This window comes from Scyliorhinus torazame, chromosome 10 (assembly GCF_047496885.1).
Source record: "Scyliorhinus torazame isolate Kashiwa2021f chromosome 10, sScyTor2.1, whole genome shotgun sequence".
NCBI classification, from domain to species: Eukaryota; Metazoa; Chordata; class Chondrichthyes; order Carcharhiniformes; family Scyliorhinidae; genus Scyliorhinus; species Scyliorhinus torazame.
This window is the reverse complement of record NC_092716.1, coordinates 174464753-174480504: the sequence shown is the minus strand read 5'-3', so window position 1 is coordinate 174480504 and position 15752 is coordinate 174464753. Positions and strand designations below refer to the sequence as shown.

Genomic DNA, 15752 nt, shown 5'->3' with positions numbered 1-15752 from the left:
TTGCTGTCGGTCTGGAGTCACATGTAGGCCAGACCAGGTAAAGACGGCAGATTTCCTTCCCGAAAAGACTTTAGTGAACCAGATGGGTTTTTATGACAATCGACAATGGGTTCATGGTCATCATTAGACTTTTAATTCCAGATTTTTATTGAATTCAAATTTCACCATCTGCAGGATTCGAACCCGGGTCCCAAGAGCATTACCCTGGGCTTCCAGTTCACTAGTCCAATGACAATACCTACCACTATGCCACCGTGTCCTGATAATATGAATATATTATGACTCTAAGTTCCTTGCTGGCTTCAGCATTTATTCAGTTATTGCATTGAAAAGATCAAGGAAATTTGTACTTTATACATTTACCTCTTCTGCTCCATTGTTATGTGAAATGCTAATTTCCTTGATCTTTAAACACAAGAGGCTTCCTGGGATTACACTGCTCTTACAATCAGTATATCACAATAAATAAAATAGACTAACAGCTACTGCAGCACTTGAGATGATACAAGGATTTAGTGAGATCAAAGAGTCATTTATAACACAGTGGGGTTGCACGGTGGTTAGCACTGCTGCCTCACAGAGCCAGGGTCCGAGGTTCAATTCCAGCCCTGGGTGACTGTGTGAAGTTTCTACGTTCTCCCCGTGTCTGCGTGGGTTACCTCTGGGTGCTCTGGTTTCCTCACACAGACCAAAGTTATGCAAGTTAGGTGCATTGGCCATTCTAAATTGCCCCTTAGTGTCCAAAAGGTGGGATTACTGGGTTATATGGATAGGGAGGGGCCAACAACGAGAACCGCGTCAGGCGCCAAATAATTTGCGATACAACAACCTGCTCCCGTAGGCAAAATCGGGATCTTGCCGTAGCGTGGCGAGAAACCAATTATCACCACTTAGACCCTATTTCCATACAATTAACGGGGGCCACCACATATCCAATGGTATCCTGTCATTCAGGGGTCTCCCCAGGAAGTGGTCACGCTGGCGCCGATTAATACTCCTTTTTTAAAAACATGAACCTGGAGGAAGGCTTCTGTGGGGAGCCGAGGAGGTGAGTAGCCATCTTTGGTCACAGGCAAAGAGCCCGGGGTGCTGAGCTTGCCACCCCGGTGATCGGTGGGGGGGCTGGGGTACCCTCCACAGGGGTTGGCCGCCATAGGAGGATGGGGGAGGCGTTGGGGGGGCAACCGCTTGCGGCACCATCATGCCAACCACTGGATCATTTACCCGTACGGGGGAAACCCTTGTCCCTGCCAGACTGCCCAACGACCACCCATAACCCCCGCCGGCTGCCAAGGCCTCTGGCCGTGCGGATGAAGGCTATTTGTAATAGGGAATTGGCAATCTTGGTTAAGTGAGCTCTTCACACATCACAAGTGGATCCCCAGGGTTGGCAAGCCATTCAGCATGTGGGAGTCATTGCCTAGCATCCCAATCACACCTTGAGGCCTGGATTGTGCTTGAACACTGCAGAAGGCAACACCACACATGCAGCAGCCAACATCCGAACACCCGGGGGATGGGACACAGCTCCAGGGACATGTCCACAGCCAGAGGGTGGGTGGGTGCCATGGGGAGGGGGAAACAATAATAATCTTTATTAGTGTCACAAGTAGGCTCACATTAACACTGCAAAGAAGTTACTGTGAAAATCCCCTAGTCGCCACACTCTGGCACCTGTTTGGGTACACTGAGGGAGAATTCAGAATGTCCAATTCACCTAACAAGCACGTCTTTCGGGACTTGTGGGAGGAAACCGGAGCACCCGGAGGAAACCCATGCAGACATGGGGGGAACGTGCAGACTACGCACAGACAGCGATCCAAGCCGGGAATTGAATACAGGTCCCTGGCGCTGTGAAGCAACAGTGCTAACCACTGTGGTACTGTGCCACCATTGCCGCTCCAGATGCCTGGAGCGATGGGCCAAGAAATCGGAGGTCAGCCTGCATTGCGGAATAAAGTGTCAGCGGCGTCATAATGGTTGTGCACAAGGGCGTTTCATATGTTTTACAATTCCCCTCTCTCCTGATGGTGTCTGGGACATGCTCCTCAGTGATTGGGACATACTCTGCAGTGTCTCAGCAATGGCCAACTGCGACTGGGACAAGCTCTGCAGTGCCTCAGCTATTCCCATCTGAGAGTGGGACATGTTCCGCAGAACCTCATCAAAGCCAGCATGGTTCTGGGTGACATTGTCCAACGAGTCGGACATTCTGCCGAGACCCTCAGCCATGACCATCACTGACTGTGCGACGCCTTGGACACCTTCACTAATGGTGCCACGTCGTGCACCAGGCTTTCCACAGCGGTTGCCACCCTAGCAATGTTGGCCTCTGACCACGCATCACCGCTGACATTTTCTGCGCACATAGCCTCCGGGGTGACGTCTCATTGAAGCCTACTCGTGACAATAAGCAATTTTCATTTCATTTCATTTTTCAAGTGGCTATGGATCTGCTGGAATGATGCTGACATCTCCATTTGAATGTCCCGACTGTTCCCTATCGTTTCCATCCGCTCCGGATAACCCTGCTCCAGAGGTTCATCATCCGGCTTGGACCCAGCTGGGTCCTGGGATCCAGAAGACCTCCGACTGCTGTCTCGCCTGTGAGTCCCTGTCTCCATCTGATGTGCATCAGCAGCAGTGTGGTGCTCACCAGATTGTGCCCCAGAAGCCTGTCCACTAACATTTCCCACAGAGATGTGTGATCTGCACTGGTGGAGGGTGGGGATGACAGCTGTGCCATGACTATAAGGGTTGCATCATCAGAGCTCTCCTCCGAGGTGGTCTTATGGGAGGCAGGAGAGGGTTCTGCCCGGGATGGGCCAGCACCGACAGCTGGAGGACCTTCGGGAGAATGAACATGTGGTCAGTGGGAGGGATGGGTCAGTCAAGAAGCTAATAACAGCTCACGTTTGACAGGTCCCTCAAGTGGAGCCTGGTGGTGCTTCACCTCTGCAATGTCCGCCAGCCTCTGCGTGGGTGACCGCCCTGTGCTCAGCCACCCCAGTCACCTCCAGGGCTCGCTCCTCAAAAGACGTGAGGATTATTAAGTCCGGCACCCCTCTGCCAGTCTGGGCCCTCTCCCGACGATTATGGGAGAGCTTTCCCTGAAGAGACTCAGAGAGGGCATCATTAGCCAACGCATAGTTCACAGTGGTGGGAGGGAGGGTGTGAAGGGAAGGATGGGGTGCGGGGGGTTGAAGGGGGAGGGAGTGGAGGAACGGTTGGGGGTGTTGAAGGGGGAAAGAGGTGGTCATTGATGTCTACTCACTCGTGCTGCTTGGCGTAAGTCTTTGACCTTCTTCCTGCACTGGAGGTCAGTCCTCCTGGTCACACTCCCCGAGCTCATTTCCGATGCCACTCGTCCCAGGCGGCACTGGCTTCCCTATGGTTGACCCTTCTGTACCCTCGTGGGCACAGGGCATTCCACCTGGCCTCCACAGAGTTTAGCAGCCTTCCCAGGTCAGCGTCCCTGAATCTTGAGGCTGGTCTCCTCGGCGCCATTGTTGCGAGCTGGCTGGGGTTGGCTGAACAAGTGCAGCTTAAGTGCTGCTTGACCTTGTTAGCGGGGAGGAGGTGGGGGGCGCGGGGCTGGTGAGCGCGGTGTTGGCGAATCAGCTGGCGAGCCTTCGTTTGTGGCGAGAAGCCCAAGAGGCCCGCTAAGTGGACAAATTAACGTTGAATAGCGTTGCCAGCCTTGCTGGGCTGAGCGTCGGGAAGCTCGCGGCAATTCCCGCTCACTACAACACTTAGAAATCTTTCTGGAGAATCGTGCCCAAAGTGTCATCTTCACATTGAAGGTACCCGACAGAGTTTAGAGGCACTACCATCATGTTAAATGGGAAGGATTTCGAACAGATTTAGCAAATCAAAACTGGGCATTCTTGAGACTCTGTGGGCTATCAACAGCAGAATCGTATACAACCACAGTCTGTAATCCCATACCTCCCTCTACCATTACCTTCAGGCCAGAGTATTAACTCTGGTTCAATGAAGAATGCAGGAAGGCATGTCAGGAGCAGCATTAGGCATACCTAAAAATTAGGCATCAACCTGGTGAAGCTAGTACACAGGACTGTGTGCATGCCAAAGAGAAAAAAGCAATATGTGATAGACAGCGCTAAGCAATTCCACAACCAGTGGATCAGATCTAAACTCTGCAGTCCTGCGTCAATAAACTGCTAAACAGTTATTCATGAAGGCCCACCTTCTCAAGCTTGTTCCTCGCCTGAGGTGTGGTGATCCTCAGGTTAAATCACCACCAGTCAGCTCTCCCCGCTCAAAGGTGAAAGCAGCCTATGGTCATCTGGGACTACAGCGACTTTAATTATTTTACTAACTAGAGCAGTAAGCTCCAGGAATATCCCTATCCTCAATGGAGCCAAGCACATCCGTGCAAAAGACAAGGCTGAAACATTTGCGGCCATCTTCAGCCAAGAGTATTGAGTGGATGACCCATCTCAACCTCCTCCTCAGGTCCCCAGCAGATGCCAGTCCTCAACCAATTTGACTCACTTTGCATGCTATCGAGAAACAGCTGAAGGGACTGGGTACTGCATTATGGCAATAGTGCTGAAGACTTGTGCTCCAGATGTCCTTAGACAAGCTGTTCCAGTACAGCTGCAACATTGACAATATGGAAAACTGTTTAGGTAAGTCCTGTCCTCACAAAACAATACAAATCCAACCCAGCCAATTACCCCCTATCAGTCTACTCTCAATCTGCAGTAAAAGTGATGGAGAGGGGCAGTGCTAACAAGCAACACTTACTCAGAAATAACCCGCTCACCCTGTTTGGGTTCTGCCATGGCCACTCAGCTCCTGATCTCATGACAGCCGTTGTCCAAACATGGACAAAATAAAAGGTTCTCAAGACCCAAGCTAAATAGGCTAAAAGGTATTGAAGTAAATGAACAGTAGAAACATTTAACAATTCAAAATGTTCAACAAAAATACACTCGATTAAATAACAAAAACTCAACAACGAGGATCAATTCATGGCTTACTCGTGAAGTTAAGGATAGCATTAGAATAAAAGAAGAGGCTTGAAATGGTCGAAAAAAACTACAAGTCTGGCATTTGGGAGTTTTTGGGAAACCAGCAAAGAGCCCCAAAATGTTGATAAAAAGGAAAAAATAGAATAAGAGTAAACTAGCCAAAAATATAAAACAGATAAAAGCTTTCATAAGTATATAAAAAGGAAACGAGTAGCTAAGTCAACACTGATCCCTTAGAAATAGAGACAGTGGGGGGACCACGTGCTGCAGCATGGGAGAAGCTGCTTTTCTGCAGGCTCTGGTGCCACTCATTTATAATCTGTTACTTATTCTGATTACCCAACAATTATCTACTTAATCCTTGAACTAATATTTGCTGTTATGTCCGTGGAAGACTTTGGGATTAATATGAGTAACATTATGCCAAAAAACATCAAGAAACTTGTCAATAAAAGAGTGCAAGCGGATTCAGAAGGGTGGAGCCTGACCTTTGGGAGGTTTCTGGATCCTACACTTTCCGGGGTACTCTTGGAAGTGGTGAAAATGATGACTGCTGACATTATCCAAGTTGACCCAAAATTTGAGTGTTCATTTTATATAAATAAATTTAGAGCACCCAATTAATTTTTTCCAATTAAGGGGCAATTAGTGTGGCCAATTCACCTAGCCTGCACATCTTTGGGTTGTGGGGGCGAAACCCACGCTAACACGGGGACAATGTGCAAACTCAACATGGACAGTGACCCAGAGCCGGGATCGAACCTGGGGCCACGGCGCCATGACACAGCAGTGACCACTGCGCCACCGTGCTACCCTGCAAGATCTGAGTGTTCATGAGGTCGAGCACCATTAAGAGATTTGATGATACAGTGGAGACAATCCTGAATGCCTTCGATTACTATCCCCTTGTTGGCCCTTCTTTTTGTTTTGGAGAAGGTATCTACACCATAATGAAGGTATGGCTGTCGGGTTAATCCAACGGGTCCTCAGTCTTAATGAGGAATATTCCCCTAGGACTATTGTGGTTGTGATTCTTTTTTTTTTGTTATTAGAAGAGGGTTTCTGTGTTGTTGACTATATCCTACTTTGGTACAGACAGGTCTTTTATCCATTAAAGGAATGGTTTGGGATACCCTGGTGCCTTTGGTGTAAAGTGAATTGGAGAAGGGGGGATAATGGTACACACCCGATTGTGGTATGAAAATTGGTGTTATTCTTCTCTATGGCAAGATTAATAGCGGCAGTTAATCTAAAAATTTGCTCATGGAATCTACGGGGCATCCGCCATGCTATCAACAGGAAAAAGGTCCTCTCCTTCCGTAAGGAGAAAGTTGACATAACTTTATGACAAGAAACTCATTTGGACGAGAGAGCACTTAAAATTGAAGCAAGAGTTGGTGGGGCAGCTTTTCTCTGCATCCTTTACGTCAAGCAGCGGGGATGGGGGGGGGGGGGGGGGGGGTGACAATCCTCATCACCAACCCCTTTTAAGTTTGAAACTTGTACTAAAGACAAGGGAGGTAGATATGTGATCACTAGGGGCATGGTGCATGGAGACACTGATGAATGTATATGGGTCCTCAAATTATTCCCCGGAGTTCATTACTAAGGTTTTTGGGATTTGCTGAGTTGACCTTGGCTAACCCGTTTGTGGCTGGCGACTTTAACTGCCACCTGAATCCCCTGGTAGATAAGCTCATGGTCACTAGGAACCGCTCCACACTGCAAGCTAGGGCACTGGCCTCGGGTTGTGAGGAGGTGAGTTATGTGGATGTTTGGAGGACTTGACACCCTAGGGGTAGAGACTTTCAGCGGAATTCTCCGTTGGTGGGATCCTCCGGTCCGCCGGCAGCACACCCACGCTTGTGCAGTTTGCACATTCTCTCCGTGTCTGCATGGGTGTCCTCCAGGTGCTCCAGTTTCCTCCCACAGTCCAGAGATGCGCAGGTTAAGTGGATTGATTATGCTAAATTGGTCCTAAGTGTTCAAAAAAGACATGTAGGTTAAATTAAGGGGTTATTGGGATAGGGTGGGGAAGTGAGCTTGAGTGGAATACTCTTTCAGAAGGTCAATCAGACTCGATGGGCCGCATTGCCTCCTTCTTCACTATATGGATTCTATTAGGCGACCCTTTTCTTCCTGGGGGGCTCACAGAGGCCACAGAAAGGATGCATTGGATGGACTAGTGATTTCTTTAGATGCGGAGAAAGATGTTGACTGAGTTGAGTGGAATTATCTGATGTATATGTTGCAAGGCTTTGGGCTGGGTGAGGATTACGCGGATTCAATTACTGTATCATAGACCTGTGGCAGCAATGCTCACAAATGGTATAAGGTTGTTGAACCTTGGACTTCAAAGGGGGACAAGGTAGGACTGCCCTCTGTGCCCCTTATTATTTCTAGTGGCCATCGAGCCATTGGCAGAGACTATTAGATTGGACCCTTTGATATCGGGGTTGGATATTGGAGTGAATCAACGTAAAGTCACGCTTTCTGTGGATGACATGCTGCTGTTTGTGTCACGTGGCTACAGGGATGGTGCAGGCGGGAGGGATTCAGATTTTTGGATAACTGGGGCTCTTTCTGGGGAAGGTGGGACCTCTACAGACAGGATGGTCTACATCTGAACCTGAGGGGCACAAATATCCTGGGGGGGAGATTTGTTAGTGCTCTTTGGGGGGGTTTAAACTAATGCAGCAGGGGCATGGGAACCTGGATTGTAGTTTTAGGGTAAGGGAGAATGAGAGTATAGAGGTCAGGAGCACAGATTTGACATCGCAGGAGGGGGCCAGTGTTCAGGTAGGTGGTTTGAAGTGTGTCTACTTCAATGCCAGGAGTATACGAAACAAGGTAGGGGAACTGGCAGCGTGGGTTGGTACCTGGGACTTCGATGTTGTGGCCATTTTGGAGACATGGATAGAGCAGGGACAGGAATGGATGTTGCAGGTTCCGGGGTTTAGGTGTTTTAGTAAGCTCAGAGAAGGAGGCAAAAGAGGGGGAGGTGTGGCGCTGCTCGTCAAGAGCAGTATTACGGTGGCGGAGAGGATGCTAGATGGGGACTCTTCTGCCGAGGTAGTATGGGCTGAAGTTAGAAACAGGAAAGGAGAGGTCACCCTGTTGGGAGTTTTTTATAGGCCTCCTAATAGTTCTAGGGATGTAGAGGAAAGGATGGCGAAGATGATTCTGGATATGAGCGAAAGTAACAGGGTAGTTATTATGGGAGATTTTAACTTTCCAAATATTGACTGGAAAAGATATAGTTCGAGTACAATAGATGGGTCGTTTTTTGTACAGTGTGTGCAGGAGGGTTTCCTGAAACAATATGTTGACAGGCCAACAAGAGGCGAGGCCACGTTGGATTTGGTTTTGGGTAATGAACCAGGCCAGGTGTTGGATTTGGAGGTAGGAGAGCACTTTGGGGACAGTGACCACAATTCGGTGACGTTTACGTTAATGATGGAAAGGGATAAGTATACACCGCAGGGCAAGAGTTATAGCTGGGGGAAGGGCAATTATGATGCCATTAGACGTGACTTGGGGGGGATAAGGTGGAGAAGTAGGCTGCAAGTGTTGGGCACACTGGATAAGTGGGGCTTGTTCAAGGATCAGCTACTGCGTGTTCTTGATAAATATGTACCGGTCAGACAGGGAGGAAGGCGTCGAGCGAGGGAACCGTGGTTTACCAAGGAAGTGGAATCTCTTGTTAAGAGGAAGAAGGAGGCCTATGTGAAGATGAAGTGTGAAGTTTCGGTTGGGGCGATGGATAGTTACAAGGTAGCGAGGAAGGATCTAAAGAGAGAGCTAAGACGAGCAAGGAGGGGACATGAGAAGTATTTGGCAGGAAGGATCAAGGAAAACCCAAAAGCTTTCTATAGGTATGTCAGGAATAAGCGAATGACTAGGGAAAGAGTAGGACCAGTCAAGGACAGGGATGGGAAATTGTGTGTGGAGTCTGAAGAGATAGGCGAGATACTAAATGAATATTTTTCGTCAGTATTCACTCAGGAAAAAGATAATGTTGTGGAGGAGAATGCTGAGCCCCAGGCTAATAGAATAGATGGCATTGAGGTACGTAGGGAAGAGGTGTTGGCAATTCTGGACAGGCTGAAAATAGATAAGTCCCCGGGACCTGATGGGATTTATCCTAGGATTCTATGGGAGGCCAGGGAAGAGATTGCTGGACCTTTGGCTTTGATTTTTATGTCATCATTGGCTACAGGAATAGTGCCAGAGGACTGGAGGACAGCAAATGTGGTCCCTTTGTTCAAAAAGGGGAGCAGAGACAACCCCGGCAACTATAGGCCGGTGAGCCTCACGTCTGTAGTGGGTAAAGTCTTGGAGGGGATTATAAGAGACAAGATTTATAATCATCTAGATAGGAATAATATGATCAGGGATCGTCAGCATGGCTTTGTGAAGGGTAGGTCATGCCTCACAAACCTTATTGAGTTCTTTGAGAAGGTGACTGAACAGGTAGACGAGGGTAGAGCAGTTGATGTGGTGTATATGGATTTCAGCAAAGCGTTTGATAAGGTTCCCCACGGTAGGCTATTGCAAAAATATACAGAGGCTGGGGATTGAGGGTGATTTAGAGATGTGGATCAGAAATTGGCTAGCTGAAAGAAGACAGAGGGTGGTGGTTGATGGGAAATGTTCAGAATGGAGTACAGTCACAAGTGGAGTACCACAAGGATCTGTTCTGGGGCCGTTGCTGTTTGTCATTTTTATCAATGACCTAGAGGAAGGCGCAGAAGGGTGGGTGAGTAAATTTGCAGACGATACTAAAGTCGGTGGTGTTGTCGATAGTGTGGAAGGATGTAGCAGATTACAGAGGGATATAGATAAGCTGCAGAGCTGGGCCGAGAGGTGGCAAATGGAGTTTAATGTAGAGAAGTGTGAGGTGATTCACTTTGGAAGGAATAACAGGAATGCGGAATATTTGGCTAATGGTAAAGTTCTTGGAAGTGTGGATGAGCAGAGGGATCTAGGTGTCCATGTACATAGATCCCTGAAAGTTGCCACCCAGGTTGATAGGGTTGTGAAGAAGGCCTATGGAGTGTTGGCCTTTATTGGTAGAGGGATTGAGTTCCGGAGTCGGGAGGTCATGTTGCAGCTGTACAGAACTCTGGTACGGCCGCATTTGGAGTATTGCGTACAGTTCTGGTCACCGCATTATAGGAAGGACGTGGAGGCTTTGGAGCGGGTGCAGAGGAGATTTACCAGGATGTTGCCTGGTATGGAGGGAAAATCTTATGAGGAAAGGCTGATGGACTTGAGGTTGTTTTCGTTGGAGAGAAGAAGGTTAAGAGGAGACTTAATAGAGGCATACAAAATGATCAGGGGGTTGGATAGGGTGGACAGTGAGAGCCTTCTCCCGCGGATGGATATGGCTGGCACGAGGGGACATAACTTTAAACTGAGGGGTAATAGATATAGGACAGAGGTCAGAGGTAGGTTCTTTACGCAAAGAGTAGTGAGGCCGTGGAATGCCCTACCTGCTACAGTGGTGAACTCGCCAACATTGAGGGCATTTAAAAGTTTATTGGATAAACATATGGATGATAATGGCATAGTGTAGGTTGGATGGCTTTTGTTTCGGTGCAACATCGTGGGCCGAAGGGCCTGTACTGCGCTGTATTGTTCTATGTTCTATGTTCTAAACCCTGGTGTTTTGGTCCCAAGCATTATTGGAATGGTGGGTAGATTTAGTGCCTTTTCTAGTTACAAGATTAACTTTGCTAAGTCTGAGGGCATGCCGGTGGGGGAGCTGAGGGGCAAACCACATCCTCATGCTAATAGATTTAAATGTCTGGGAATTTCAATTACCCCATCCTTTAGACTATATATGGGGCCAGCTTCCCAAAGTTGATCTCAACTATTAGATTTGATCATGCTCAGCGGTCCACGCTCCCGATTTCATGGCTTGGGAGGATCGCCCTAATTAAAGTGAGTGTGCTGCCCAGATTGTTGTATCCCACGCAAATGCTGCCCATACTGATGTTAGCTAAAGTCGTTAAGGAAATTAATGAAATTATTAATACCAAGCTCCAGTTACAAGGAGCTAGAGGGGGTTGGGTTTCTCGAATATTAGGCTAGATCAATTGGCCTCTGATTTAATATTCATAAGGGATTGAGTTAGGATGGACGCAGCATTCATTTGGCTTGATATTGAAGCAGAGCAGCCAATTTTCCCTCTGCGGGTCTTGTTGTTTTATGGTAACATTAAGGCAGTTTCTGCTAAGTGTGATAAGTGTGAGTATTATTATTAATACTCTTAGAGTGTGGAGGTTGGTCCACCACCTAGAAGGGAGATCCAAATTAACTTTGCTCTCTCTCCTATCCAGGACAGACGAGACCTTCCACCTGGATTGACCATGGATTCGATACCTGGAGAGATAGAGGCATTTGTAGGCTGGGAGACAGGTTGACAGATGTCTCCTTGTCATCCTTTAAGCAGCTATGTCAGCAATTTGGCATTTCAAAATTATCTTTTTTTAAGTACCCACAGCTTGGAGACTTTATCCTTAACAAGACTTCCCTGTATCTTAATTCCCCAATTTCCGCGGTGGAAAGAATCCTGAACTCTGTGCAGCTTAAACAATTGATTAGCAAGTTCTACAAAGTTTTGAATCCCTACATCACTAGGCTGAGTGCCTTGCAGGCATGGGAGAAAAACTTAGCAATCAAGGTTGGTGAGGAGACATGAGTAACATGTTGGACTATGCCAGCAAAATTAGAGTTTGAAATAAGGTGAAGGAGCCCAGTTCAAGATATTACACCATATTCAAATTATGCTGACTGTTAGACACAAGTTTGATCCTGCTTCATCCCCACTGTGCCTAAAGTGCCAGGTAGTCGAGGGCGACTATATACATTGTTTATGGGCCTGTGTCATGATTCAGACCTATTGGTCAGAGAACTGGAGAGGAGTATGATTGAGCCTTAGAGTCTAATCCTGTATTTCTGATTCAGGTCTCGCTGGCGGGAGAATCACAGATTCTAATGAAAAAAGGCTATGTAATATTCTGACTTTTGTCGCTCGTAAGAATATCCTATGCTCCGGGATCAGTGACAGATATCCTTCTTTTCAAAACCGGCATAGGCTGGTTATGGAATGCATCCCCACGTAATGTTTGACATCTGTTCTCTGCTCTAAATCCGATGCATTCCGTAAGGTATGGGGCCCCTGTCTTAAATTCATAAGCTCCGCTTTGGCTGACTTACTCCTGCTGAGCTTTCCATGAGTGAATTCATCTTATTTCAATTCAATTTAATTCATCTAATCTTGTTAGTCTGAAACACTATTTTGGGGTGTGCAAACTGTATTTTTACCCCTCTGTATTAATTTGATCTTGCCTTCCTTTCTCCACTCACTATCTGTGTTTTTAAAAGTATTTTACTCCAAACATGTGTAAAAAAAACAGTAACATATACAATATACATAGGCAGGTTAAGAGATGTCTCCTTGTCATCCTTTAAGCAGCCATGTCAGCAATTTGGCATTCCAAGATGATCTTTTTTTAAGTACCTACAGCTTAGAGACTTTATCCTTAATAAGACTTCCCTGTGTCTTAACTCCTCAATTTCCCCGGTGGAAAGATTCCTGAACTCTATACAACAATATACTCCACAAACTCACAATTCAGTTTGCACAATTTCCAGCCTTTTATCCCCTACCCTCCCCCTCCTCCTCACCCCCTGCGATGAACAGTTCCTCAAACATTGTCATGAACAACCCCCACCATGTCTCGAAGTCCTCTGCCGAACCCCTCAATTCAAACGTAACCTTTACCAATCGGAGAAAATTGTACAGGTCCACCAGCCAGGCCCCCACCCCCGGCGGCATATCCGACCTCCAATTTAGCAAAATCCTTCGCCTGGCATTAGAGAAGCGAAGGCCACAACATCATCCCCTTCCCTTCCAGCAGCTCTGGCATTTACTATACCCCAAAGACCACCACCTTTGGGTCTGGCCTGACCTCCATTCTCACGCTTTTAGATAACGTTCCTAACACTGCTTCCCTGTAACTCTCCAGCTTCTCGCAACCCCAGAACATTTGTGCATGATTCGCCGGCCCTCGCCCACACTTTTCGTACTCACAGTCACCCCTTGGAAGACCCCACTCATACTTGCCCGGGTCATATGTACCATGTGCACCACATTGAACTGAATCAAGCTCATCCTCACGCAGGAGGAGGTTGAATTCACCCTATGCGTTGCCTCGCACCACAGACCCCAGCCTATTTCCCACCTCCAACTCCTCCTCCCATTTTTTCTTGATCCGCACCACTTGCTCCCTCAACCACCCATATATCTCCCCAATCATACCCTCTCCCGACTCATCCAGGAGCAGCAGTTGCACCAATAGGGTGTACTCCGGCAACCTGAGAAACGTCGTCCACTCCTTTCGTGCAAAGTCCCCTGCCTGCATATATCTAAATGCATTCCTCGGCAACTCAAACCTCTTCCGCAACTCATCCAGACCTTCCAAATACAAGTCCCTCACCTTCACCATCCCTGCCTCCTTCCACTTCCCGTACATCCCATCCATCTCCTCCAGCTGAAAACCTGCAGTTCCCACGCAGTGGTGCCTGTGTTGTTCTCTGCCTTGCTCTAACCAGATGGCTTTGATGTGTAGTGTTGATCAGAGAACAAGTCTTGTAAACCAACAAAACTATTTATTTAACACAATTAATTGGATTCGACACTTATCCCTAAGAAACAAACAGTTAATTAAACACCCATTAACTATACTCATCTGACATCTAACTCACTAACTCATCAACTACTCTCTCGCTCTCTCATTCTCTTCAGTACTCCTAGCTCAGCTCCTGCTCCTACCACCTATTCCAACCTTCTGTCCCACAAGGCTCAGCATCATCCCTTATCTACTTCTAGGATTGTCCCTCTAGTGGCTGTCTGTACACATTTCGTTAACCCTTACATTTCCTTCATGTATGATAATACCACATTCCCCCTTTTTCTAAAGAAACATTCTTACACTTTAAAGATATTTTTCGTACATCCTTATAGCATGCAGTATAATCAGACATGCAGTGTAAATGACTACATAACCTACTAACCCCTTATCTTTTTAATTCTCATCTTTAAGATAAATGGTAATAACATACAGCAAAATCATTGTCTTGTCATGTCTTGTCATTACAAATGTTTGAGTAGTGGCTAACAATTTTTCGTTTCAAACTGATCAAACTTTTTAGTCTATAACCTTGAGTAAGCACACAGTCCTCACTACGAAGTCTTACAACACCAGGTTAATGTCCAACAGGTTTGTTTCGATGTCACTAGCTTTCGGAGTGCTGCTCCTTCCTCAGGTGAATGAAGAGGTATGTTCCAGAAACACATATATAGACAAATTCAAAGATGCCAAACATTGCTTGGAATGCGACCATTAGCAGGTGATTAAATCTTTCCAGATCCAGAGATGGGGTGACCCCAGTTAAAGAGGTGTGAATTGCATCAAGCCAGGACAGTTGGTAGGATTTTGCAGGCCAGATGGTGGGGGATGAATGTAATGCGGCATGAATCCCAGGTCCCGGTTGAGGCCGCACTCATGTGTGCGGAACTTGGCTATAAGTTTCTGCTCGGCGATTCTGCGTTGTCGCGCGTCCTGAAGGCCGCCTTGGAGAACGCTTACCCGGAGATCAGAGGCTGAATGCCCTTGACTGCTGAAGTGTTCCCCGACTGGAAGGGAACATTCCTGCCTGGTGATTGTTGCGCGATGTCCGTTCATTCGTTGTCGCAGCGTCTGCATAATCTCGCCAATGTACCACGCTTCGGGACATCCTTTCCTGAAGCGTATGAGGTAGACAACGTTGGCCGAGTCGCACAAATGTGTACCGCGTACCTGGTGGGTGGTGTTCTCACGTGTAATAGTGGTATCCATGTCGATGATCTGGCACGTCTTGCAGAGATTGCCATGGCAGGGTTGTGTGGTGTCGTGGTCACTGTTCTGAAGACTGGGTAGTTTGCTGCAAACAATGGTTCGTTTGAGGTTGCTCGGTTGTTTGAAGGCAAGTAGTGGTGGTGTGGGGATGACCTTGGCAAGATGTTCATCGTCATCAATGACGTGTTGAAGGCTGTGAAGAAGATGACGTACCACCACACAACCCTGCCACAACTTGTGACACCACACAACCCTGCCATGGCAATCTCTGCAAGACGTGCCAGATCATCAACATGGATACCACTATTACACGTGAGAACACCACCCACCAGGTACGCGGTACATACTCGTGCGACTCGGCCAACATTGTCTACCTCATACGCTGCAGGAAAGGATGTCCCGAAGCGTGGTACATTGGCGAGACCATGCAGACGCTGCGATAACGAATGAACGGACATCGCGCAACAATCACCAGGCAGGAATGTTCCCTTCCAGTCGGGGAACACTTCAGCAGTCAAGGGCATTCAGCCTCTGATCTCCGGGTAAGCGTTCTCCAAGGCGGCCTTCAGGACGCGCGACAACGCAGAATCGCCGAGCAGAAACTTATAGCCAAGTTCCGCACACATGAGTGCGGCCTCAACCGGGACCTGGGATTCATGTCGCATTACATTCATCCCCCACCATCTGGCCTGCGAAATCCTACCAACTGTCCTGGCTTGATGCAATTCACACCTCTTTAACCTGGGGTCACCCCATCTCTGGATCTGTAAAGATTTAATCACCTGCTCATGGTCGCATTCCAAGCATTGTTTGGCATCTTTGAATTTGTCTATATATGTGTTTC

The 15752-nt window shown here is 47.6% G+C and overlaps 1 protein-coding gene across 1 annotated transcript in view; it reads right to left on the bottom strand.

The window, feature by feature from the left end:
* Nucleotides 1-15752, bottom strand: part of LOC140430273 (anoctamin-9-like) — a 630447-nt gene that overhangs the window by 515910 nt on the left and 98785 nt on the right. The gene's annotated exons all lie outside the window — the stretch shown is intronic.